The 25,090-nt window shown below is 40.3% G+C and overlaps 2 non-coding genes and 1 pseudogene across 2 annotated transcripts; all 3 read left to right on the forward strand.

The window, feature by feature from the left end:
* The window catches only part of LOC126062099 (etoposide-induced protein 2.4 homolog), a 268,050-nt pseudogene extending 251,225 nt beyond the window's left edge, over positions 1-16,825 (forward strand).
* On the forward strand, positions 244-325 carry TRNAL-UAG (transfer RNA leucine (anticodon UAG)). The gene has a single exon. It is a non-coding gene; the product is annotated as a tRNA-Leu (tRNA).
* Positions 8,224-8,295, forward strand: TRNAA-AGC (transfer RNA alanine (anticodon AGC)). The gene has a single exon. It is a non-coding gene; the product is annotated as a tRNA-Ala (tRNA).
* Positions 16,826-25,090: the final 8,265 nt, after the last annotated feature.

Below are 25,090 nucleotides of genomic sequence, written 5' to 3' on the forward strand. Positions count from 1 at the left end.
TCTCCATCAGGCAAATGCAGATCACAGTAAAAGTACCTACCTTCTGAGGCAGGTAGGAGGACTGAATGACAATAAATGTAAGGAGAGTGCATGGCACATAATAAGTTCCTAATAAATTTTAGCTGTTATCTATTGTTGTTTTGGACAACTAGCGTGTAAACCTGTTCTAGGAAAAGAATAACTTGTTGGAAAACATTCTTTTTTCTTTGTAAACATTAGGATTTAAAAGGTGTCAGTGTGTGCGGTAGTGTGGCAGAGTGGTTAAAGGCACTGGATTTAGACTCCAGTCTCTGCGGAGCTGTGGGTTTGAGTCTCACCACTACCAGTCCTATTATAAATGGAATCCAAGTAAGAACAGAATTTGCAGATGTTTTTTGGAATAGTTGCCTAATACTGGTAACATAAAGAAGATATTTATCTTCCCAAACCTATGTCAGAGTCCTTGTGGCACAGTGCTTAAAGTGATCAACTGCTCAGCTTTTGGCAATTCAAAACCACCAGCAACTGAGCGGGTCACCCTGAGCAGGAATCAACCGCAGCCTGTTTAGTTTTTGGTTAAGACCAATTATGGAGTTATAAGGAAAATCAAACTATTGTCTTTTCTGTCTGCTGGTGGCTGTGGTAGTTGTGGTCCATGAGTTCTTTGGACTAATCTTTCTTTTTGTGTATGGTTTTCTTCATTCTCCCTTGCTCCAGACATGACAGGACCAGTAGACGTATCTTAGATGGCCACTCACAAGCTTTTAAGACCCTAGGTGCTACTCACTAAAGTAGGATCTAGGACATTTTCTTCATAAAGTGTGTTGCTTCAATCGAGCTAAACGCCCCCCAAGACCGTGGTCCCCAGCCATCAGCCCAGTAATTCGGTCCCTCAGGGATTCTGGGTGTGTCTATGAATCTCCTACAACTTTGCTTGGTCAAGTACAGTGTTCTGTACAGTCTTACCTGTTAGCAAATTTACCACTTATCAGTTGTTTAGTTAGTGTTTTTACCTCCGCATAACGCCCCTCCCTTGTAACCATCAAAGTTTCTTTCTCTCCATATATAAACCTTTTCATGAGTTCTCATACAATATTTGTCTTTTTGCCATCAGCTTATTTCACTCAGCATAATGCTCTCCAGATTCATCCATGTTGTAAGATATTTCACAGTCATCATTGTTCTCTATTGTTTCATAATATTCCATTGTGTGTATGTACCATAGTTTGTTTATCCATTCATCTGTTAATGGACACTTAGGTTGTTTGCATCTTTTTGCTATAGTGAATAACGATGCAAAGCACGTGAGTGTGCATATATCTAGTCCTGTGACAGCTCTTATTTCTCTAGAACATATTTCCAGGTGTGGGATTGCTAGATCATATGGTACTTCTATTTCTAACTTTTTAAGGAAGCATCTATATTGTTTCTCAATGGTTGTACTGTTTTGCATTCCAAGAGTGCATGAGAATTCCAGTCTTTCTGAAGCCTCTCCAACATTTGTTATTTTCTGATTTTTTGATTCATGCCACTAATGCTGGGGTGACATGGTATTGCAAAGTAATTTTAATTTGCAATTCTCTAATGTTTAATGGCTAGTGATCACAAGCATTTCCTCAAGTGTCTGTTATTTAGCTGCCTGAATGTTTTCTTGGTGAAGTGTCTGTTCATATCCTTAGCCTATGTTTTAATTGGATTATTTGCCTTTTTGCTGTAGAGGTGTTGGATTTTCCTATAGATTTTAGAGGCTAGACCTTTGTTAGATATCTCATAGCCAATTTTTTTTTTTAGAGGCTAGACCTTTGTCAGATATCTCATAGCCAATTTTTTTTTTCCCAGTCTGTGGAATCACTTTTTACCCTTTTGGTGAAGTCTTTTGATGAGCATTAAGTGTTTAATTTTTAGACAATTCCAGTTATCTAGCTTATCTTCTGGTGTTTGTGCATTTTTAATTATTGGATTTTATCATATTTATACCATATATTAGAACTCATAGCATTTTTTTTTTTTGTTTTAGGTTAGCATTGACCCATTTTTTATTCTATGATCTTTAAGGTGTTTGGTTTTATATTTAGATCTTTGATCCATTTTGAATTAATTTTTTTGCATGGTGTAAGGTATGGGTCTTGCTTCATTTTTTAACAGATGGACACCCAGTTTGCCAGGATAATTTTTTAAAAAGACTGTCTTTTCCCCATTTAATTCACTTTTGTCTTTTATCAAAGATCAAGTGACCTTAGATGGGTGGGTCTTGTTTCTTCATAAAGAGAATGTAAGTATGTCCGGAAAGAATTTTTTTAATGTAGTAGGTTATGTCAAACTTGCATTGTTTCTAAATTTTATGTCGAAATTGGTTTTCTACTCCAAAGTTATACAAACTTTTGTTTTGGCATTTCTAGTAATTATATTTGGTTTTATTTTTCATTTTTTACTTTAAAATCTTATATCTATTTGAAATAAGCATCACAGGTGATATATTGATCTAAGCTTTTATTTTCTTGAATGTCTACCCAGTTAGCCGAACACTATTTATCTAATAATCTACCAATTTCTATTGATTTAAGCTTCTACCTCTATTGTATTTTTTTTACATATTTGTTTTCTCCCATATCTGAAGTTTTAATTTTGCTGCATCAAGTATAGGTAGAGTCTTAAATAGCTACTTATTTTTCAAATTCTGGGTGACTGCATTGGACTAAATATGATTTGGATGATCTTACAATGGCTTGTTTACTTTATGTTAATATTTGAATGTGTCATTTTCCTGAAGCCTATGTTGATGTAAAGGTCCCTCAGTGACCAATAAGGTTTGTGCTCTACTAGTAACCTAAAGGTTGGTGGTTCAAACCCACACAATGGCATTGCAGAAGAAAGGCCTAGCAATCTGTTTCCGTGAACATTACAACCAAGAAAATCTTGCAGAGCAGTTCTAGTCCTACTGGAAGGTAATGGGTTTGTTATTATTGTTATTGTCATTATTGTATTATAATACAAAGTGGTTGCAATAGGGTGAGAAGCCAGACCATTGTGGCATGCTGGTGGGAATGTATATTAGGCAAGATCCATCAGAATTATCAACAGTCATCACATGGACTGCTTCAGCAATTCCATGTATAGAAAGTACTTACACCCATTTGAAATGTCAGATACAGAATGACAATTATTGCAGCATTATTTGTACGGCAAGATACATATTATGGCAGATCATATAACGGAATTCTCTGCTGCAAAGCAAAAAAGGAAGAAGCTCTTTCTGTATTTATGTGAAAATCACTATGACATACGTGAAGTGAAAAAACCAAGATGCAGTGGAATGTATTTGGAATTTCCTTATTTGTATAAAAAGTGGAAGAAATAATATCCCTGAGAGGATAAGCAAGAAATTATGCTTGCTGTGCAAGCAGGAACTGGATGACTGGGAAAATTGTGGAAGTGTCAAGGATGAAATTTCGGCATTTTTCAGCATTAACAAGTTTGGTTTTTGGTCCATCAAGTAGGAATGCAGGAGTACTGAGTTTCACCTCTTTCGCTGTCTCTTTATGATAGCCGGATATTATAAAATGTAAAGACAGCGAAGGAATAAAATCTATTAGAGAGGAGGAGCCTTGCTGGCTCTCGCCTCACCAAGGCAGTTTTGGCAAGGTTCCTGGGTCTCCCTTTCCATGCCCCTCCCTTTACCTCAAAACTCATTCCCTCAGGCGTTTCAGTCACCCTGCGAACTAGAGGCTCCACACCCTGCTGCATCACCTCCACACCCACTGCCCTTCTACAGTCCCACAGGGGATCTTCTGGAGCTCAGAGCTGCGTTCAGGTTCACTGCCAGCTGGCCTGGCCCTCTGAGCATCCAGGGTAGGGAGGGGGAAGATGCATCGAGGGGAGGGGGTGAACTTGGGGGTTACCTTAGGATGCAAGGGCTGGGTTTGAGAAGAGGAGGCGCTACTTCCTTTGTGAATGGATGACCTACTGTGCTTGAAACCAGGCCTTGGGTGAGTAGAGAGCACACTAGTGGTTAGCTGGAGCCATAAGGCCCTTCACATTAGGAGGACTGACTACCTGGATCAGGGATCCCCCGTGTCCATTCGGCCCCACTCCGCCTCCCCCTTCCCCGAAGAAACTCTACACCTCTGGTTATCTGATTAGAGTCATTACAGCCCTCGTCATTGGCATTGTGGAGTTTTAAGGAAAGGATGATTTTAAGGGAGGCTCCCCAGCTGAATTCTGTCCTGCCAGCCTTCTCTTCTCCTTCCCTTCTCTTCCTTCCCCTCGAATTAGTTGCTGTGAGTGCAAGTGATGCGTACTTGGCTGTCTGAGTCTCTTAATAGAGTTCCTTTGTTAGAGACCCTCACTTAGGGCATTCCAACAAAGAATCTAAGTTACAAATTATAAGTCGCTGTAACAACGAAGCTTGTTTTTAGAAAGCTTCATCTCATTTGGAAGAATTGGGCTGCCTTGGCTTTTACTGACCCCCTGTGTGCACTGTAGTGTTCTCAAGGAGCAGGCCTGTTTTGTGAGGCACCAACCTTTTGGCTAATAATTGAACCCTTAACCCTCTTCCCTTTCTCTGCTCTCCTTGCTCAATTTAGATTATTTCTGAGCAAAGAGCAGGAAGATAGGAGTCAAGAAGCCTAGAGTGAATGTCGGGATGAGTTCTCTAAGAGGAAGCTGAATGTATAGGATTCTAAGAGAAATCACAAGGGTAAAATCAGGATAATGCCTGAAAAGGGACTTGAACCTAGGATCCTTGGATTGAAATCTGGTGCTCTACTGACTGAACTACTCAGGCTCCTTCTCATAGTTTTTCCTGTGTACTTAATGCAGGTTTTACGTATGCCAATTGGTTTTATGTTTCATGTCCTGGCACTCAAATAGCTTCCTTGTAATTCTCCTGCTTGCCAAGAAGATTGTGTTTCAAATAGATATTATAATCTTTTGAAGAATTTCCCTTCCTTCTATTTTGTCTTCTGTCTCTTTAGACTTTCAGAAACAGACTTGTCACCTAGCCAAAACACTGCTGACTTTCAGATCACATTGTTACAGCCAGAGGGCTTCATTTTTGCCAAGTGTCCCTTTGTTTCTTTTTTACTCACATGCATCTATTTTTCTCAAAGCAACACTCATACTACTCTTCTTGTATCCCTCTGCATTGTCTTGTACATTTTTCTTACAGTCTTGGGAGGCAGAGAGGAAAGCAGTCGAAGGAGGGAAAAATTGAAGACTGGGGAGAACATTCCATAATGGTGGGCAAGCAAAGGTGCATGGGTTTAATCTTCTGCAACTCTATGCTTGGTTTTCTTTATGATGCAATTTCTCTACCATCTGTAAGCCACTCCTCCTTCTTTACATTTTATTTTTTTTCCTTCTCTTCCTCCTTCAGGTCTTCATGTCATGAACACTGTTTTCTGCTTACATCCAAAGTTAAAAGATAATTACCTTCGTAATTTATTGTACGTTAGGACATACCATTCAGAATATGACCTAAGACAATTTTTAAATTTTGGCCAAAACCTGGAGAAATACCATACAAAGAATCTGGGAACACATAGGGAAAGTTTGGCGTGAAGGAAAGATTATCCTTTCTCAGGAGGAAAGACAGGGCAGGGAATGGGAAAAGACAATTGTTTATTTCTTCCAACTAACTCAGCACTTCCAAGACACCAAGACTATGTGAAAACTGAAAGAATTTGTGATTACTTTAAGAATTTGTGCAGTACTCATCTCTCCTACCCTAGTAATGTACAAGGCAGAGTTGGAGGTGGGTCATGCAAAATCTCCTTGAATTGTTTTGTGGATTACTCCACAGGGAAACTAGGAAATGATATTTAGGCAAAGTAACTTGGGGTTAGTTAGCATTTCAATGAGACAAACATCTCTCCAAGCTATTTTGGCCTTCTTCTCTCCATCTGAAGTAGTTTGGAAGTCACAAATCTGCACCTCACACATAGGGACCACTCTCCCAGGGAAGTTTGGGCCACACTGCCTCTCCTACCTCCTTATCATTCTAGTCTCAGGAATCACTGTAGTTATCAAAAAATAACGGGAATTTGTACCTTAAATTTATAAGTATCCTAAATGAATGAAGTCTCAAATCAAACTCTATCTCTCCCCTTTCCAGTCCTATACAATGCCCCCAAAGAAAAAGAAAACAACCTAACAACAAGTGGTAAAGTCCATTCCTCCTTTCCAAAGTGAAAGGATTTAGCATCTTCACAATCCAGAGACTTGGGGTTCTTCCTAAAAATTTCCAAATTTAAGTTGCATCATCAACCTTGAACTCTCAACACTGTGCCAACCTCTTCACTCCTTAAGTCACTATGTTGCTCATCTATTTGACAGTAGGGCTGAGGATAAAGTTGCTGCACCCATTGAATGAGTAACTCTCAAATAATACTGCAAATCTGACTTTCCACAATTAAAATCTTGCTCTTCAGATTCCCATTAAGAAAAGATAGTATGTGACTACTAAAATGCACTGTAAATATTCCCAGACGTGCTTCAGGAGAAAGCTGGGCTCAGCAGCCTTTTGTGTATGAGTTGGAAAGAAGCATGGGAAAACTGAAAGTATCTACACCAAAACAGGGTAGTGAGTCCTAGATCCTCAGACTAGAGGCCTGGTACACTGAGCTCTCCAGGAATTTGACGGGTTCAGCAAGAGCCTATTCAAACCACAAATGGTTGGTTACTTCTTGACCTTACTGTCTTATTATTTCCCCTGAATATTAAGTTCAAACACAGTAAAACTAAGGGGCTACAAAAACAAGACACTCTAGCCCAAAGCCCTCGGAGGATTCTGCTTCTAAGCCCCGCGCAGCTTTGCTCGCACTTCGGGTTTGACAAAGCTGCTTGCTTTTGGCTTTTTCTAAAGCCTCCAATACCAACAACTGCTATTCCAGACACAGGGACCCATACGCATTTGTTCCAAAATGCTCAGCGACAGAAAGAGCAGCGACGCGCTCTCAGTCACGAAATTTTGGGTAACAGCAGTCATATGTTTTCGTTGGAAAGCACTTACCTCAGCCTCGCTCTTGCCAAGGGCCTGCAGAAAGAATAGAGATCTTGGTCACTTTCTACCTGCGCTCTATTCCATGTCCTATCCATTCCTGGAGACCCTTCTTCAAACCCTATTCCTCTTCTCTCTGCCATCTACTCCTCTGCTGCCACTTCTGTCCTTGACTCAGCGTCCTACTTTCCGGGCCATACACTCTGCCGCCATCTCCTTTTCACTCCCTTCCTGGAGCCCACTCTTCCTAGCATTCCAATTCTCAGGCAGGTGTCTTTCTGACACAGTAGTACCTTAACCTACAAATTCTGGGCATCCATCCCTTCCATCCCCGAAGATCTGAAATTCTCCATCGTATCTGGGTTTACAGTCTTACCACATCAGGGATTTGCGGTCTTCTCCGGATGGGCCTAGGAAAAGTTTATAAAGACAGAATTTGTTTTGAAGGTTGTACCCGGCAGATAACTTGCTTCACTTGTGCTTTCCTCATTAAGGAAGTAAATTGTTGTAAAAGAGACATTTTAAAGATAGAAGAGTCCATCTTTCTCCTCTCTTCTGCCTTCCGCTTCTTCAAAACCAGAGCTACAGCGTCGCGGAGGCAAAACTACTTTTCCAAATCCAGGTGTTGGGCGCAGGGGTTTGTAACAGCATGACTGTACGTATAGCTGTTCGTTTCAGTCTGATTAACCCGTTGCTGTCCTGCCTATCCCGTCCCCATAATGTTTCCAAGGAGCGAACTTCGGGCCTTTTGTTATCAGCCATACCTCCTAACGACCGTGCCTCATCGGACCTGTTTTAGTCTTACCTCCCCACCTGGATCTTCATTCCTTCCTAGAACTCCCAGAACTCATCTTTGGATTCCGCTGCACTATCTTTTGTGTCTTTCTGCAAGCTTCACAGGCACAGAAGAAGGACTTTTCAAGAAGACATCAGAAGGCTTAACGGAACGTTCCATCTCGCGACTCTCCCTCGTGGTGGACTGGAACTGACGTTTCAGGCAACTGGCTAAAAGTAGTCCTTGAGAAGGCCAATGACTGACGGGAGATCTCAGCGACATTAGGCCCGGAATGAGTTTTTTTTTTCTCTTCTCCTGGTATTTTTTTTTTTAGCTGTGAGGCAGGATCCAATCTAGGAACACAAGAAATGAATAGAATGGATTTTTGCTTGGGAAAACTTGGGTTTCCAAATGTCTGCAGACCATGCTAGCAGTCAGTATTATGGATTGGTCACATAACTTTCTCCCAACGGGGGGTGTAGCTCAGTGGTAGAGCGCGTGCTTAGCATGCACGAGGCCCTGGGTTCAATTCCTAGCACTTCCATGTTTGGCTTTATTTCCTCACATCTGAATGTTGGCAAATTCTTTCATGCTTTCCTTATTTTTCTCTTTGTCAGTACCTTTACCTCTGTTTTTCCTATTCACAGAAAGGATACATCGTTTGATTGTTACTCACGTGGACCATAGTCCTGGGCACTCCTTGGGCCTCCCAACCTGACTGCTTAAGCACAATGAAGTTACCAGAAACGAGTAAAAGAAGGTGCTCGCCCACTCAGAATCTACTGACGCTGAAGCAACAACATTCCACCATGTCATAGATGGCCTATTCTCCTCTACTACAATTTCTCATTATTATTAATAAGTAGGGAAGAAAAGAACAGTTGGAAAGAGGGAGGGGGCAGTGACTACTGGACAATTTCCTTTTGAGGCCTCTCCTTTTTTCCCCTCACCTGTGCTTGTGCCAACAGATAGATTGCAGATTTAGGAGAAAAGCTGTCTTCCGATTTTCTTTTTCCCATTCCTCTTACCCTTCCACTCCAGCCCACATAATCTTGGTCAGCAAAAAGCAAGTGCAATCACTGGTCATGGAGATTTGTGATCCCTACCACAGGGATCTGTGATCCCAACTCTTTGTTAATAGTGAAGTAGTATTTGGATGCTATCCACAGGTAAGGCATTTCTCAGGAATCCCTGAGTCTTCCAACACCCACAGTTGATAAAATTATTTCCAGAAACGGAAAGAGCTGCTAAGTTCCCTTAAAGCCAGAAATGTCTTGGGCAAAAAGAGCTGCATCTTTCTATGTGAAAAATACTTAGTCCCTTTTCCTTAGGAGGAAGGGAACTTTCTGACTTCCTGCATTGCAAAGAGAGCAGAGGAGACATAGGCAACACTGGTAGTCTCAAACTATCTCCCTGGGCCATCCAAATTCAATGCATCCTAAAGACCCAGTTCAAAAACTTCTTTCACCTTCTCTTTTAGTTCTTCCACACCCACACCCATCTCCCACCACCTATCTTCCCCTTTATTTTCTTCATCAGGTAATGTGTCACCTTCACCCTCACTTTCCTTTTTCCCAGACCCCCTTTATCCTGTATCCGGTGCTTCCTCCTAACAAAAAGTTCCCACCTGCTCAGTTCACTCCAATTCCCTTAGCACCACTTCCTAGGTTTGCAGCTCTCAAACATTGCTGAAAAGTAGAAACATCTGTGGAGGCTTTTCAACAATACTGATCCCATCCTCTCGGTATCCTGTGATTCTCAGTCCATTCAGAATCTATAAAGGTAGAATCAGGAATGCATATATTCACAAAGTTTTCAGGCAGTTCTCCAGTTTTGGGAACCACTGCCTACTGATCTAAGACATTTACTTAGCTTTCAACTCTGTACTGGACTTTGCTACTCACCATTTACCTTGCAGTATCTTCCTGCTTCTAAGCACCCGTGTCAGCTACTTTCCAGTGCCAACTGAACCTCAGTGGGTTATTTGAGGTAAGTTAGGGTAGGGGAGACAACTAGTGGTGGCAAGAAACCAAAGAGGTGACATGTAATGCATTCCAATATTCAGGAAGATTCAAACCTCTCACATGTGAGAAAAATCTCAGAATGAAAACTAAAAGCAAGAGAAGACACAATGACTAAGGATTACCTCCTAAATGTCACATGTGGGTTTACTGACATGCCAAATTTTGGCAAGAGGCTGAAGTTCCTATTCTTTTATCCTCTGAGGTGGCCAGGGTTTGAATGCTAGTCCAGGAGCATGAGAGGGCTATTACAAAAGGTTAATATGCCTGAAGTTCTTGCTCAGCCTGCCAATATGCATCCCTCATACTTCTTTGCTGTTCTCAGAACCCTAGCTGCAGTTTCACAAGACAAAGCCACAACTCAATTTCCCAACAAGCGTTTTGGACTCCAGGGTTTGCTTGAACAGTGAGTGTTTGTGACAGTATATACTTAGTGTTCACGTAGGATCTGTTTTCTCCTTCAATGTGGATCTAAGTTTCCCAAACCTAATTCTCAGGTTCTGCTCTTTTGAATTCTCATCTGAGAATTATCCACTGTGGATCTGAGAGCCAAAAGGAGTGGAAGGGCAGGACCCCAATGTGATGGCTGGCAAATTCATAATACCATGAAGGCTGTGAAGAAAAAGTAACTAGTTTGGAGTTTCAACTGAAGGTACTTGAACTAACGCAGGCTATAGGGTCACTATGAGTCGGAATCCACTTGATGGCAGTGGGTTTGGTTTTTGGTTGGATGTGGCAGTGGTTAAGGCAATCAGCTGCTCACTGAAAGGTTGGTGGTTTGAAACCATCAGCGGCTCCATGGGAGAAAGACGTGGCAGTTGGCTTCTGCAGATTTACAGCCTTAGAAACCCTATGGGGATGCTATGAGTCAGAATGGACTCTATGGCTGTGGGCATTTTTTGTTTTTAGTGCATGCCTGTGGCTGAGACTTTCATGTCTTGGGTTTTAACTGCCTCCTATCCCTGGAAGGAGTCCTGGTGCCACAAGTGGTAAAAAGCTTAGCTGCTAAGTCAAAGGTTGGCAGTTCCTATCCATCAGCCACTCTCTAGATAACCTATCCGGGAGTTGGATTTTGTTTTTTCCCTGGGAAAGGAGTCCCTAGGTAGACTTAAATAGTTAACACCTGCTTGCTGCTAACTGAAAGATTGAAGGTTCCAGTCACCCATAGGCACCTGGTAATCTTAATTCTAAAAAATCAGCCATGAAAACCTTATAGAGGACAGTTTAACTCGGACACCTGTGGGGCCGCCAAGAGTCAAAATCGACAAGAAGACAACTAGTTTTCCCTGGGAAAACATGTCCAAATATGGATTTCTCTTGGTTTATAGAGACTTCTTATCTCTTAAGCTTTTTGACTGCCTCCTGAACGTTTCTCTGAGACACTATCGGGACTCCAAATTGAATACAGTAAGGGTTATGAAGAGCAAGAGGAAAACAAGATCTGTCTAGAGAATCCGTGCTTGGTGGAATAAAAGACGATAGTCCAAAGCTGTGTTTCAGGGCTTGCGCAATGCTGGGCAAATGCCAGGAGTCAAAAACAAAAACAGGAAAACTGAACCCGTTGTAGTGGAGTTGATCCAGATTCACAGAGACCTTATGGGACAGAGTAGAACGGCCCCCTAGGGTTTCCAAGCAGCTGCTGGTTAATTTGAACCGTTTAATTTTTGGTTAGCAAGAAACTACTATGCCACCAGCGCTCCGAATCTCATTCTCACAACACAGTAGCATAACGAAGGAAAAACAAGGATGGGATTTGAACCCACCGTGCAATGTACAATGGACTAGCAGTCTGCTGCCTTAACCACTTAGCCACCTTATTAGGAGTTAAAGAAAAGAGAATCAAAGAGAAGGAAAACTTACGCACTCAGTTTTGCCCTGAAATAATTTAGACATCAGCATATCCTGAGGTAGCCCCCAGGAGCCTCACTAGGGGGCTTTGTGGTTCAGTTGGTTTAAAAAAAAAAAAAAAAAAAAAAAACTGTCTGCAGGGTCATTTCAACCCCCCTCCCCCTTGTCTTTCTTTCTGTCTCTTTAGTAATAGTTCAAAATGGGCGCTTAAGGTGCAGGCTTTTGTTTTGGGTGATTAAAGAGATTCTGTTAGCACCTGGTTCTTCATTTCTCCCCTTTCTTGTCATCTTCCTTCTGCTGTTGCAGTCACATTAAGGGATATAGAAGCTCATAGCATAGACATAGAGCATTCAAGGAAGTCCACTGGGTTCTATTTTCCTGTCTATGTGTGCAGGAATTGAATGGAAAATATTAGGAGAAGTGAATTTGCATTCCCTCAAGGTTGGGTTTAAACAGTGTTGGAGCAGAGAAGAAGTATAGAGGTACGGAGGATCGAAACCAGGGCCTCATACATGCAAAGCATGTGCTCCACTGCTGAAAAACGTACACCTCTCTCCTGAAGTGCTGCTGGATAACTTTGACCTAGAACTAAGTTTTATTTCCTGAGATTCACTCTTCTTGAGCGTTGAGGTAGTGTTGATCAGTGTTAAGAGGCATCAGCAGCTACTTTAGGCAGGAGGCACTCATGAACCAGGGGAAGATACTGACTCTTTATAGGGCTTGAAGGTGAAGGCAGAGATTGGAAATACGTGTTAGATAAATAGCCATAAGAGGTTTCCATGGTGTCTTTTTTACAACCTTGTGTTGTTAAAAGTCTGTCTTCTATTATGGGTGGCAAAGAATAAAGTCCTCATTTTCAAGCTCTTTTGATTTCCTCTTTGGTTGTCTTAACCTGAGGCACAAAGCTAAAGAAATTAATCTTTTGCCTGCCTAAAAGTTTTCTATATTTGCTGTTTGCTCAGTCAGATGTATATACTGGATTTGATGGTAGAAAGCAACAGCAGAAGAAAACCACGTAGTGATACATTCTGCATTTCATTTTAAGGGTCTTTCCTACTGGAGATATCAGGTAACTCAGGGGCCCTACCAACATCCAGAAGAGGAAATCATAAGGCATGCATGAAACAGCAGCTTCAGGATTTAGAGAAAGGTGAAGTGTAAGAGTAAGATCCAAGGTAAATAGACAGGATTTAATGGACAAGTACAAAAGTGAGTGAAACATTTATTTATTTAATTTTTATTGTGCTTTAAGTGGAAGTTTACAAATCAAGCCAGTCTGTCATACAAAAATTTATATACACCTTGCTATATAATCCTAATTGCTCTCCACCTAATGAGACAGCACGCTTCTTCCCTCCACTCTCTCTTTTCGTGTCCATTTGGCTAGCTTCTGACCCCTCTGCTCTCTCATCTCCCCTCCAGACAGGAGATGCCAACATAGTCTCATGTGTCTACTTGATCCAAGAAGCTCATTCTTCATCAGTATCAGTTTCTATCCCATTGTCCAGTCCAATCCCTGTCTGAAGAGTTGGCTTTGGGAATGGTTCCTGTCTTGGGCTAACAGAAGGTGCCCAGTACCCCAGTGCCATTGAGTTGATTCCAGCTCATAGCGACCCAAGGTGAGTGAAGCATTTATACATTTAAAATTTTTAAAGTCATTTCCAAACAGAAGGAGGTACAGAAAAGGGAGTTTTGAAAAATTGGGGATGGAGGGGCACTGGAGGAACTCTGGAAGGGGAGAAGATAAGCTCATATGAAATTCAAGACATCTTGGAACACGCTTGTGAGAATGTTACATGGTGAACTCAGGATAACACTTTGGTCTCCAGCCTTAGATTTGTGAATGATCAGTAAGCACAGGCATGTGGAGGGTGGATAAAGACTGAAAAACCTACTTTGAGATTTGGGGATTGGAAATTCATTTGGGATATTTGTGGAAAACAAATAAGCTTGCTCCAAGACTCTTCTAGAACCCTGACATTTATCGCAGTTAAAACTCAGTTCTTCGAACTACATAAGAAGACTAAGAAAGTTCATTTCCTGGACCCAGATTTCTAGTGCTTATTTCCTTTTTCTCATCCTGGTTTGGCCATATATGAGCCTTTGCTAATATTCATAAAAGTAATATGGAGTCTTTTTTGAAATTGGCAGAACATGATTTGTCTGTCAGACATGTTCTTTCAATTGGTTTGTGGGATTTCTACATTAAGAACAAGAAACAGTATGTGGTAGGTTTCACTTAAGGAGAAAACTAGAGCGTCACACACAAATCTGATGGGAATGTGTATACGTTTCTGTGTGTGTGTGTATGTGTGTGTAAATACTGGGCGGTGTCTTGGCTGTTTGATGCTGTAAAAGCAATATGAGTAATGTCAAGCAACCCTCATTATAGTATCATTCAGAATAGTTTTACTGTCCTAAAAATGCCCTGTGCTCCACCTATTCTTCCCTCCCAATCTCCCTGAATTGCTGGTAGCCACTGATCTTTTTACTGTCTAAAATTTTGCCTTTTCCAGCATGTCATATATTTGAAATCATACAATACGTAGCTTTTTCAGACTAACTTCAGTCGCTTAGCACTACGCATTTAAGTTTCCTCCACCGCATTTCATGGCTTGAAAGCGCACTTATTTTTGTTGCTGAATCACACTCCCTTAGATGGATGTGCTGCAGCTTGTTTATTCATCTATTGAAGGACATCTTGATTGTTTCCAGTTTTTGGCAATTATCAGTAAAGCTGCTGTAAACATTTGTGGGCAGGGTTTTGGTGGACACAAGCTTGTACTTCATTTGGCTAAATACCTAGGATCACAATGGCTGGATCACATGTTAATGTATGTGTATGTTTATGTATGGGCTGTACTTTGGCCCTTGTGGACTTGTTTTAATTTACTTCAACTTCATCTTGAACTTCCATATGAGCAATTAATGGTCTGTTCTGCAGTTGGTCCCTGGCCTTGATCTGCTCTCTTTATATTTGTTTGAGTTGTAGGGGTAGTTCTTTGATTTTGGCCCTTTCTTCTTTTTGGATGTGTGCGTTTACCGCTATCAACTGACATCTGATTACTGCGTTTGCTGTGTCCCAAAGGCTCTGGTAGGAAGTGTTTTCATTCTCATTTGACTCTATGAATTTCTTTATTCTGTCCTTAATTTCTTCTATAACCCTGTAGTTTTTGAGCAAGGTGTTGTTCAGTTTCAATGTGTTTGATTTCTTTTCCTTGCTTTTTCTGTTGTTGATTTCTACGTTTATGGCTTTATGGTCAGAAAAGACACTTTGTAATATTTAGATCTTTTGGATTTTGTTAAGGTTTGCTTTATGGCCTAATATATGGTCTATTCTGGAGAATGTTCCATGTGCGTTGCAAAAGAAAGTATACTTGGCTGCTGTTGGATGCAGTGTTCTGTATATGTCTACAAGGTCAAGTTGGTTGATTGTGGCATTTAAATCTTCTGTGTCTTCATTGAGCTTCTTTCTGGATGTTCTGTCCTTCACTGAAAGTGGTGTGTTGAAGTCTCCTACTATTATTGTGGAGCTGTCTATCTCTCTTTTCAATGATATTAGAGTTTGTTTTATATATTTCGGAGCCCTGTCGTTGGATGTTAAATATTATAGTTACATCCTCTTGATAAGTTGACCCTTTAATCATTACATAGTGTCCTCCCTTATCCTTTGTGGTGGATTTAACTTTAAAATCTATTTTGTCAGAAATTAAAATTGCCACTTCTGCTCTTTTTTGGTTGTTGTTTGCTTGATATATTTTTTTCCCATCCTTTGAGTTTTCGTTTGTGTCTTTAAGGTGTGTCTCTTGTGGGAAACATACAGACAGATCGTGTTTTTTTATTCATTCTGCCCCACTCTGTCTCTTTATTTGTGCATTTAATCCATTTCCATTCAGAGTAATTACTAACAGGTGTGAGTTTAGTTCTGTCATTTTGATGAATTTTTTATGAGTTATTGACAGTTTCTTTGTTCCACTTAATTTTCTGTGCTGAATCTTTTTTTCTTTATGTATTTTCTTTTCATCTTTTTCATTGCTGGTGATTTTGTAGTTGCTCAGTCTTTGTTTTTTATTTTGATGTGTAGGATTGTTAGCACCCTTTATGGTTACCTTAATATTTACCTCTATTTTTCTAAGTTTAAACCAACTTTTTTTTCTTTATATCGTCTTGACTTCCTCTCCATATGAAAGATTTATGACTACATTATTTAGTCCCTTTTATTTGTTTTAATGTTGTCCTCTTTGACAGATTGACATCTCTGTTTCCCTATTTTCAGTGTTTTAGTTTTGATTTATTTTTGTGATGTCCCTATCTGGGTTGATATCTGGTTGCTCTATTCTGTGTTCTTGTCTTGGGTTATTATCTGATGTTATTGATTTTCTAACCAGAGGACTCTGTTTAGTATTTCTTGCAATCTTGGTTTGGTTTTTACGAACCCGCCAGCTCTAAGGAGGAGAGAAACATGGCAGTCAGCTTCCCTAAATATTTACAACCTTGAAAACCATGTGGGGCAGTTGTATATGTAAACTGTAAATATTAATTTGGTGATTTTCTCTTCACCATTCTCTTTGTTGGTGTAGAGGAATCCAATTCATTTTTGTATGTTTATCTTGTATCCTCATACTTTGCTGAAATCTTCTAATGTTCCAGCATTTTTCTCGTGGATTCTTTAGGGTTTACTGTGTATAAGATCATATCATCTGCAAATAGAGATACTTTTACTTCTTCCTTGCCAGTGGGGATGCCCTTTATTTCCCTAGTGTCAGCAAAATAATGCTAATATGCTCTTCAACATTCTGCTGCAGGCTCTTTTCCTTCTCCAGGGGATGTTTGGGGGTCACTTTTCCATCCATTCTGTTGGTCAGTTGGTTAGTTTCTGTATTCACTATACTGCTTTGAATACCACTGATTCAATAAAGGAATTAAAATGTGCTAAAAATAACATACTAGCAGTTGTCAAAAACAGAAAGGAATTGGCCCTGCTACTTTGGATTTGGTTTGCCCTTGGCTTTGCTCAAAGTAATGCAGTCCTCATACATTATCAGTGGCAGCCTTTTCTCCATCCTCTTTTTTTAATTCATTATCAGCACCTGTGAAGCAAAGACCCCTGGCAAAATGTATCTTTTTCAGTCCAGCCTCTTCTCCTTGCTGGTCTTCTTAAGTTACAGACCCTTCCACAACATGGTCTACCTACAGTCTGCTTAACCTCTGCAGAGAAGTTCACTTTATGACATCCATCTCCTGCCAAACTACAGGCCACTGCAAGTCACTTCCTTTACCTGCCACTCACAGTGGATGGGTGGTATTGGAAGAAGGATATGGCAGCTCTTTTCCCTGTTCACCTCCCCCACCCAGGGAAGGCAGAACTCTTTCTGCCAAGGGCCTTTTACATAGCACCATCTCTCTGAGGAACTGGAATGTTGTCTCTGGTGCACTGCGGCAAATCTTCCTGACACCAACCAATATGTGGATTTTTAACACCATGAACCTGAAAGGACAGGATTTTCTGTAACTGTTTTCTGGCATTCCTAAACTTTGTGCCTGGACTGATTTGAGTACTTTTTCTGCCTGTGCCATATACCCTCCCACCTCCCCTCCCTGCATTTCACCCTTGGATTAATGGATTTTGTAAAGGTAGCTATTATAATTCATGGATTTGTTATTTTTGTTGTTTTTCTGTGAAGCATATACATTGGATATGGCTGATGAAGGAGTACCTCACTTGTTCCTGATCACTCCCTTTGTAGCCATCACTGTTTTGTTTTTTGTAATTCAGGTAAAGTTTTGGTTTCTCTTGTTCAACTGCAAAAAAATGAGTCTGAAGAGAGGCGACAGGAGGTAAGACCTTGCAGCCAGATCTGTTGGGCTTTCAAGAATGTTTGTCTTTCTTCCCTTGAAGGGGAAACTCTTTCTTCACTGTACGTAAAGTACCCCAACTATGGGGAGTTACCAATTCTGGACAAGTGCCACTGAAACACAGAATGCTCAGAGAACCTGAGCTTTTAAACTCTGGAGATCTGAGATTTACTGTCGGCCATTGCCAGGTCTGTCTGGTATTTCAAAGGAATATTGGGTGCTGTTAATAGGAACCAAAGGGTTATAATTATTAAACCCATTGAGCCTGTTGAGGGGTGGGGAGAGGAGAAGGCAATAAAAGCTGTGTTGATTATTAGGGAACTTACATACAGAGGTTGATGCTAAGATTCTCATGAAGGACAGCAGATCATTGAATGTCACCCAGGTAGAGCTTCATGGAGGGCAGTGTGGGTTGTGGCCTTATACAGCTGGTCTTTATGTACAAGGATATGTGCAAGGGTACTAGGGAAAGACATACCTAATCTATGATGGATGGGGTTGTTTTTGTACTAGTTAATGGGGTTCAATTGACAGTGACCACAAAGTGAGGTGTTTAGAATATTTTTTGCTGGTCCAGATCACTGCTCAGTCAGGTACTCTGGTTTTTCCCCATAGTCATTTGCAGGCAGGACCCATCTTGTATTTTTCGTGGCCCTCACATCAGTAATTTTTAAAATTGCTTCTTGACAGTTGAGTATACTCTTTTGTGAAACACATGCTTAATTTATGCTCTTTCTCATTAATGTTTTAGCCTTTTACTTGGTGTTTTGTAGGATATTTTCATATATTCCACATAACAGTTCTTTGTCCAATATACATATTGAAATAGTTTCTCTCATGCAAGTAAAATTTTGCTGCATATCACTCAAAAGTGGTTGCAGCTGTACTTCAACAGGGAACTGCCAGAAATTCAAGTCAGATTCAGAAAATGATTGAATCAAGGGATATCATTTCTGATAAGAGATGGATGGTGGTTGAAAGCACAGAATACCAGAAAGATGCTTACCTGTGTTTCATTGACCATGCAAAGGTATTTGGCTGTGTGGCTCATAATAAATTATGTATAACATTGCGAGGAATGAGAATTCCATAACTCTTAATTGTGCTCAGGAGTAACCTGTATATATACCAAAAGACATTTATTCAAACAGAAAAAGAGAACACTGGGTGGTTTAAATTCAAGAAAGCTTTGCATCAGGGTTGTATCCTTTTACCATACTAATTCAATCTATATGCTGTGCAAATAATAGGAGAATCTGAACTATATGAAGAAGAGCGCAGCATCAGGATTGGAGGAAGACCCATAAACAACCTGCAATATGCAGATGATACACCTTGCTTGCTGAAAATGAGGGGAACTTGAAGCACTTACTGACAAAGATCAAAGACTACAGCATTCAGTGTGGTTTATACCTCAACATAAAGAAAACAAAAATCCTCACACCTGGACCAATAAGGAACATCATGATAAACAGGGAAACGAGTGAAGGTGTCAAGGATTTCATTTTACTTGGACCCACAATCAATGCCCATTGAAGCAGCAGTCAAGAAAACAAACAACGCCTTGCACTGGGTAAATCTGCTGCAAGAAATCTCTTTAAAATGCTAAAAAGCAAAGGTGCCACCTTGAGGATTAAGGAGCATCTGACCCAAGCCAGGGTGTTTTCAATCATCTCATATGCATGTGAAAGATGGACAATTAATAAGGAAGATGGAATAAGAATTGATGTCCTTGAATTATGGAGGTGTGAAGAATACTGAATATACCATGGACTGCCAGAAGAACAGACAAATCTCTCTTGAAAGAAGTACAGCCAGAATGCTCCTTAGAAACAAAGATTTCAAGACTTCATCTCACATATGTTGGACATGTTATCTGCAGGGCTAAATCCCTGAAGAAGGACATCATGCTTGGTGAAGTAAAGGGTGAGTGAAAAAAAAGAAAGACTCTCAAGGAGATGGATTGACACAGTGGCTGCAACAATGGGCTCAAGCATAACAACGACTGTGAGGATGGCACAGGATGCAGCAGTGTTCCGTTCTGTTGTACTCAGGGATCCTAAGAGAAGGAAACAACTCCATGGCACCTAACAGCAACAACAACAGATTGTGGCAATCCCATCTTCTTAAAGAGAAAAAAAAAAAACCCTTGACTTGGAGTCAGTTTAAACTTACAGAGACCCTATAGGACAGGGTAGAACTGCTGTATAGCGTTTCCAAGGAGCTATTGGTGAATTCAGATTTGAACAGCAGAGCTTTTGGTTAACACCTGAGCTCTTAACTGCTGCACCACCAGGGCTCCTTCTTAAAGAGAAGAGGGCTTGAAACTTCTTAATAAGAGAAAAAAAGAAAGGTGGAGAGAGCAGAAGTTGAAAATACAAAAATTCTGTCTTAGATCTTTCTTGATGGTTGTGAAAACATGTCCCCAGGAGGTTTACCAAGAAGGGAACTTTGTAGCAGTCTCATGGGATGAAATGCTCTAGCAACAGAAACAGCATTATTTGGTCTGCAAATGCCTTACACGTGTCCTGGTGTAACAGCATAAGATAATGTATGTTTTAGAGCTTAAAAATAGTGGGATTTGAAACAGTGGATTTTGTCTCTAGCCAGGTATCAAATATGTAAAGATCACTTACAAATATGTATGGTATTTCAAGAATGATCTTCATGATGGCTTTGTCATGAGTGAGGTGTACCCCAATAGGAGTGTGTCCTCACCCTGAGAAGGTTTGAAACTATGCATGCTCATCTGCTTTTTACCATTCCCAACACTTCTGTACTTCCCTGCTTTTTCAAACACATTTTGAATACTTGTGTAGAGAGAAACCCATTAACCAATGGATTGCCTTGAAATATTTCCCTGTTTCTACACCCTGTGTCTCCTCACCAATCAGGCCAGCTGTGTCAGCACAAGGAAGATAAGGAAAAGGAAAGGAGTAGAGAAACAGAATTGGCTTGTGCAGAATTTCTCAGTCAACAGCAAAAATCTCACTGCCATCTTAATGTGCTCATAATCTTCCTTTTTTCCAGCCTCACTGATGACCAAGATAGAAAAAGAAGGACTGAAAGTAGAAAGAACGGCTGGATCATTTAATTTGAAATTCCCCTTTTTTTTCTGAGCAGTGTTTGGAACCTGAAAAAGCCAGAGCAAACAAGCAGAAAAGCTTCTTCCTGTTTTACCTAATTCTCCACTTTTTCGCCCTCCTCCTCTTCTATCAACCCATCCACTCTCTCAAAAAAAATGAATATTATTTTCAGATATGGTTGGCAAAGGAGCCCATAAAATTTTGAGTGAGTTAGTAGATTATATTGGATACATTAAGATTAGGTATTTAAAACCACAAGGGCCTTGCAAACAAAATTAAGAAATATTTTGAAAGAATAGCTAAAACAGGTACTTTCAGGCAGCTGAAATAGCTTAGTTGGGAGAGGATAGACTGAGGATCTACAGAGCCCTGGCTCAATCCTGGGTTTGGCAGTTGTGTCTAGTTTTCCAGAATTACTATGATTCCCTTTATTATAGAACAGTTGGCATTCCAAGGCTTTGGAATTCTAAGGCTACTGAGTGTAGCAGAGTAAAATGTGTAAAAATGAAAATCTGTGTAAGACAGAAACCTGTCACAGAAGAAAAACTCAAATATTTTCCACTAAAAGGAGTGATAGAAAAGTGGTAAGATTGTACACTGTCAAAGGCAGAAAACTTGAGAGACCGAGAACAAGGCAGTCCCTTCAAGGCCTGCTCTCACAGTTTCACTCTACATCTATCCAATAGAGGACTATGCGAAAAAATTACATTAATATCTATATCACCTCTCACTACAATTTGTACTGATTTTTTCAATTCCAAACATACTGTACACATACATACTTTTATCATCCTTTCCTTTATTTACACATTCCTGAGATCTTTTATGAAGTGTAAAGTGACATTTTGCATCTGTTATTTTTCTTATGTTTAACTGACAACGGGTAAAATTTTCTTTAAAATAATAATTAAAAAAAAAAAACAAAAAAAAACACCAAACCTATTGCCGTCATGTTGATTCCAAATAGGACAGAGTATAACTGCCCCATAGGGTTTCCAAGGCAGAGCTGGTGGATTCAAAATGCTAACGTTTTTGGTTCGCAGGCAAGTTCTTAACTACTAAGCCACCAGGGCTCCTATTTTAATAACAATGATATTTTGAATGTTTATAGTTTAAATAAAAGTGATATGTACGGCAGCAATATTATAAGTGATGGGAGGGAAGAATCCAGAATACTCTGCTATAAGGCGTCTGTACTACACGTGAAATGATATACTATTATTTGGAAGTAGACTTAGATTAGTTGTAGAAGTATATTGCAAACTCTAGGGCAACCACTAACAACATTTTAAAATGCAGTATAATTCATATGCTAATAGAGTAGAGAAAACTCAGTCAATTAAACTAGAGAAAGCGAAAGAAAGAGAGAAGCAAATAACAAGGGCAACGAATAGAAAGCAGTTGCCAATATGGTAGATATTAATTAAACTGTACTGATATCACTTTAAATGCAAATAATCTATATATACGTACCTTAGTCTCGGTTCTCCAGAGGGGCAAAACCAGTGAAACATACATAGACAGAGATTTACCAAAAGGAAATGACTCATGCAATTGTGGGGAATGGCAAGTCCCAAATCTCTCAGTCTCCTGGCAGGTCGAAGATCTCTGATGGCTCCTGGAGTTGCAGGGGTTGGTGAATCCAAAATCTGCAGGGCAGATGGCAGGCTGGGGAAACCTGTTACCTAATGGGGTTGCGGGCACTAGGAAATCCAAGATGTGCAAGTCAGGCAGCAGGCTAGAGGCTAATGCAGGCATATGTCCCAAGAAAGGAGATCAGGTTCCATGAAGAGTACAGGGTCAAGAGAGAGTGAGTTTTGCCAGTACATACTTTTATATACTGGAGTTAGGCCACAACTCCAAGGGAAGACCTCTTTCAACTGATTGGTTGCTCATACCAGGTCAGAAAATGGAAGGTAATTACATTATGAAAGAGCACGTGCTAAACCCCTGAGAATCATGGCCTAGCCAAGTTAACATGTAGCATTAAGCATTAACAATACCAATTAAAAGACAGAGACTATTCCAGTGGGTTAAAAAGAGTGAAAACAACAGACCCAACTACTTGTTGTTTTCAAGAAACCCACTTCAATATAAAATCATGGATAGATTAAAAGTAAAGAGATGGGAAAGTTATACCTTGTTAACACTAATCAAAAGAAAGCCAGGTAGCTATCTTCCAAATGTCTTGGCATAGATGAGTGAGCACTCCCAGTGCTGCATCTGTTTGTTAAACATCTCAATTGGTATTCTGTCAATTCCCATAGCCTTGTTTTTACCCAATGCCTTCAGTACATCTTGAACTTCTTCCTTCAGTACCATTGTTTCCTCATCTGACACTAGGGAATTACAGATTAAAACAATGGTGAGATACCATTACTCACCTATTGTTCGGCAGACAAAGTCACATGCTGGAAAGGAGGTGGAGCTACAGGAACTCTCACACATTGCTGAGAAAATGCAAAATAGCACAGCCACTTTGTAAGATAGTCTAGCATTTTCTTACAACGCTGAACACAGGCTGACATAAACATGTTATTATTAAGTGCTGTGGAGACAGTCCTGACTCATAACGACCCTATAAACAGAAGAAGGAAACACTGCCAGGTTCTGTGCCACCCTGGCAATTTTTGTTACGCTTCAGCTCATTGTTACAACCACTGTGTCAATGCATCTCTTTGAGGGTCTTCCTCTTTTTCACTGACCTTTCATTTGCCAAGCATAATGCCCTTCTCCAGGGATTGGTCCATCCTGATAACAGGTCCAAAGCATGTGAGACATACTTTGCCATTCTGGCTCCTAAAGAGCATTCTGGCTGTACTTCTTTTAAGACAGGTTTATTTGTTCTTCTGGCAGTCCATGGTGTATTCAATATTTTTCACCAACACCATAATTCAAAGGCATCATTTCTTCTTCGGTCTTCTTAGTCATTGTTCAGCATTCGAATGTACATGAGGCAATTGAAAACACCATGGATTGGGTCAGGCACACCTTAGATCTCAAGGTGCCATCTTTTCCTTTAAACACTTTAAAGAGGTCTTTACAGCAGATTTCTGAATGCAATGTATCTTTTCATTTCTTAACTGCTGCTTCCATGGCTGTTCATTGTGGATACAAGTAAAAAGAAATCCTTGACAACTTCAATCTTTTCTCCATTTATCATGATATTGCTTATTGATCCAGTTGTGAAGATTTTTGTTTTCTTTATGTGGAGGTGTAATCCGTATTGAATGCTGTGGTCTTTGATCTTCATCACTAAGTGCTTCAAGTCCTCGTCATTTTCAGCAAGCAAATTTGTGTCATCTGTATTAACGCAGGTTGTGAATGAGTCTTCCTCCAATCCTGATACTGCATTTTTCTTCATATGTTCCATCTTCTTGTATTATTTGCTCAGTATAAAGACTGAATAAGTGTAGCGAGAGGATACAACCCTGACACACACCTTTCCTGACTTTAAATCATGCACTGTTCCCCTGTTCTGTTCAAACAAATGCCTGTTGATCTATGTACAGGTTTCTCACAAGCACAGTTAACTGTTTTGGATTTCCTATTTCTCACGATGTTATTTATAATTTGTTATGATCCACACAGTCAAATGCCGTTGCATCGTCAATGAAACACAGGTGAACACCTTTCTGGTATTCTCTACTTTCAGCCAAGATCCATCTGATGTCAGCAATGATATCTCTGATTCTATGTCCTCTTCTAAATCTGGCTTGAACTTCTGGAAGTTCCCTGTTGATGTCCAGCTGCAACTGCTTTTGATTGATCTTCAGCAAAATATTAAGGATATTGTTCCATAATTTCTGCATTGTGTTGACTCACCTTTTTCATGCGTTGAATTGTGTCCCCAAAAAATATGTGTCAACTTGGTTAGGTCATGATTCCCAATATTGTGTGGATGTCCTCCATTCTGTGATTATAATTTTAAGTTAAAGAGGATTGGGATGGAATTGTAACACCCTTACTAAGGTCACGACCCTGATCCAATGGAAAGGGCATTTCCCTGGGGTGTGGCCTGTGCCACCTTCTATCTTAGAACAGATAAAAGGAAAGTGAAGCAAGCCATTGTTGAGAGAGGGGGGCTCATATCACCAAGAAAGCAGTGCCAAGAGCAGAGCACATCCTTTGGATCCGGGGTTCCTATGGGAAGAAGCTCCTCATCTAGGAGAAGATTGATGATAAGGACCTTACTCCAGAGCCAAAAGAGAGAAAGATTTCCACTGGAGCTGACGCCATGAATTTGGACTTGAAGCCTACTAGACTGTGAGAGAATACACTTGTCTATGTTAAAGCCATCCAAGTGTACTATATCTGTTATAGCAGCACAAGTCAAATAAAACACCTTTGTATGGAATGGGCACAAATTTGGATCTCTTCCAGTCAGTTGGCTAGGTAGCAGCCTTCCAGATTTCTTGGTGTAGATGACTTAACACCTCCAGTGCTATATCCATTTGTTGAAAAATCTCTGTTGGTATTCTGTCAATACCTAGAGACTTGTTTTTTGTCAATGCCCTCAGTGAAGCTT

The sequence above is a fragment of the Elephas maximus genome, chromosome 1 (assembly GCF_024166365.1).
Source record: "Elephas maximus indicus isolate mEleMax1 chromosome 1, mEleMax1 primary haplotype, whole genome shotgun sequence".
NCBI classification, from domain to species: Eukaryota; Metazoa; Chordata; class Mammalia; order Proboscidea; family Elephantidae; genus Elephas; species Elephas maximus.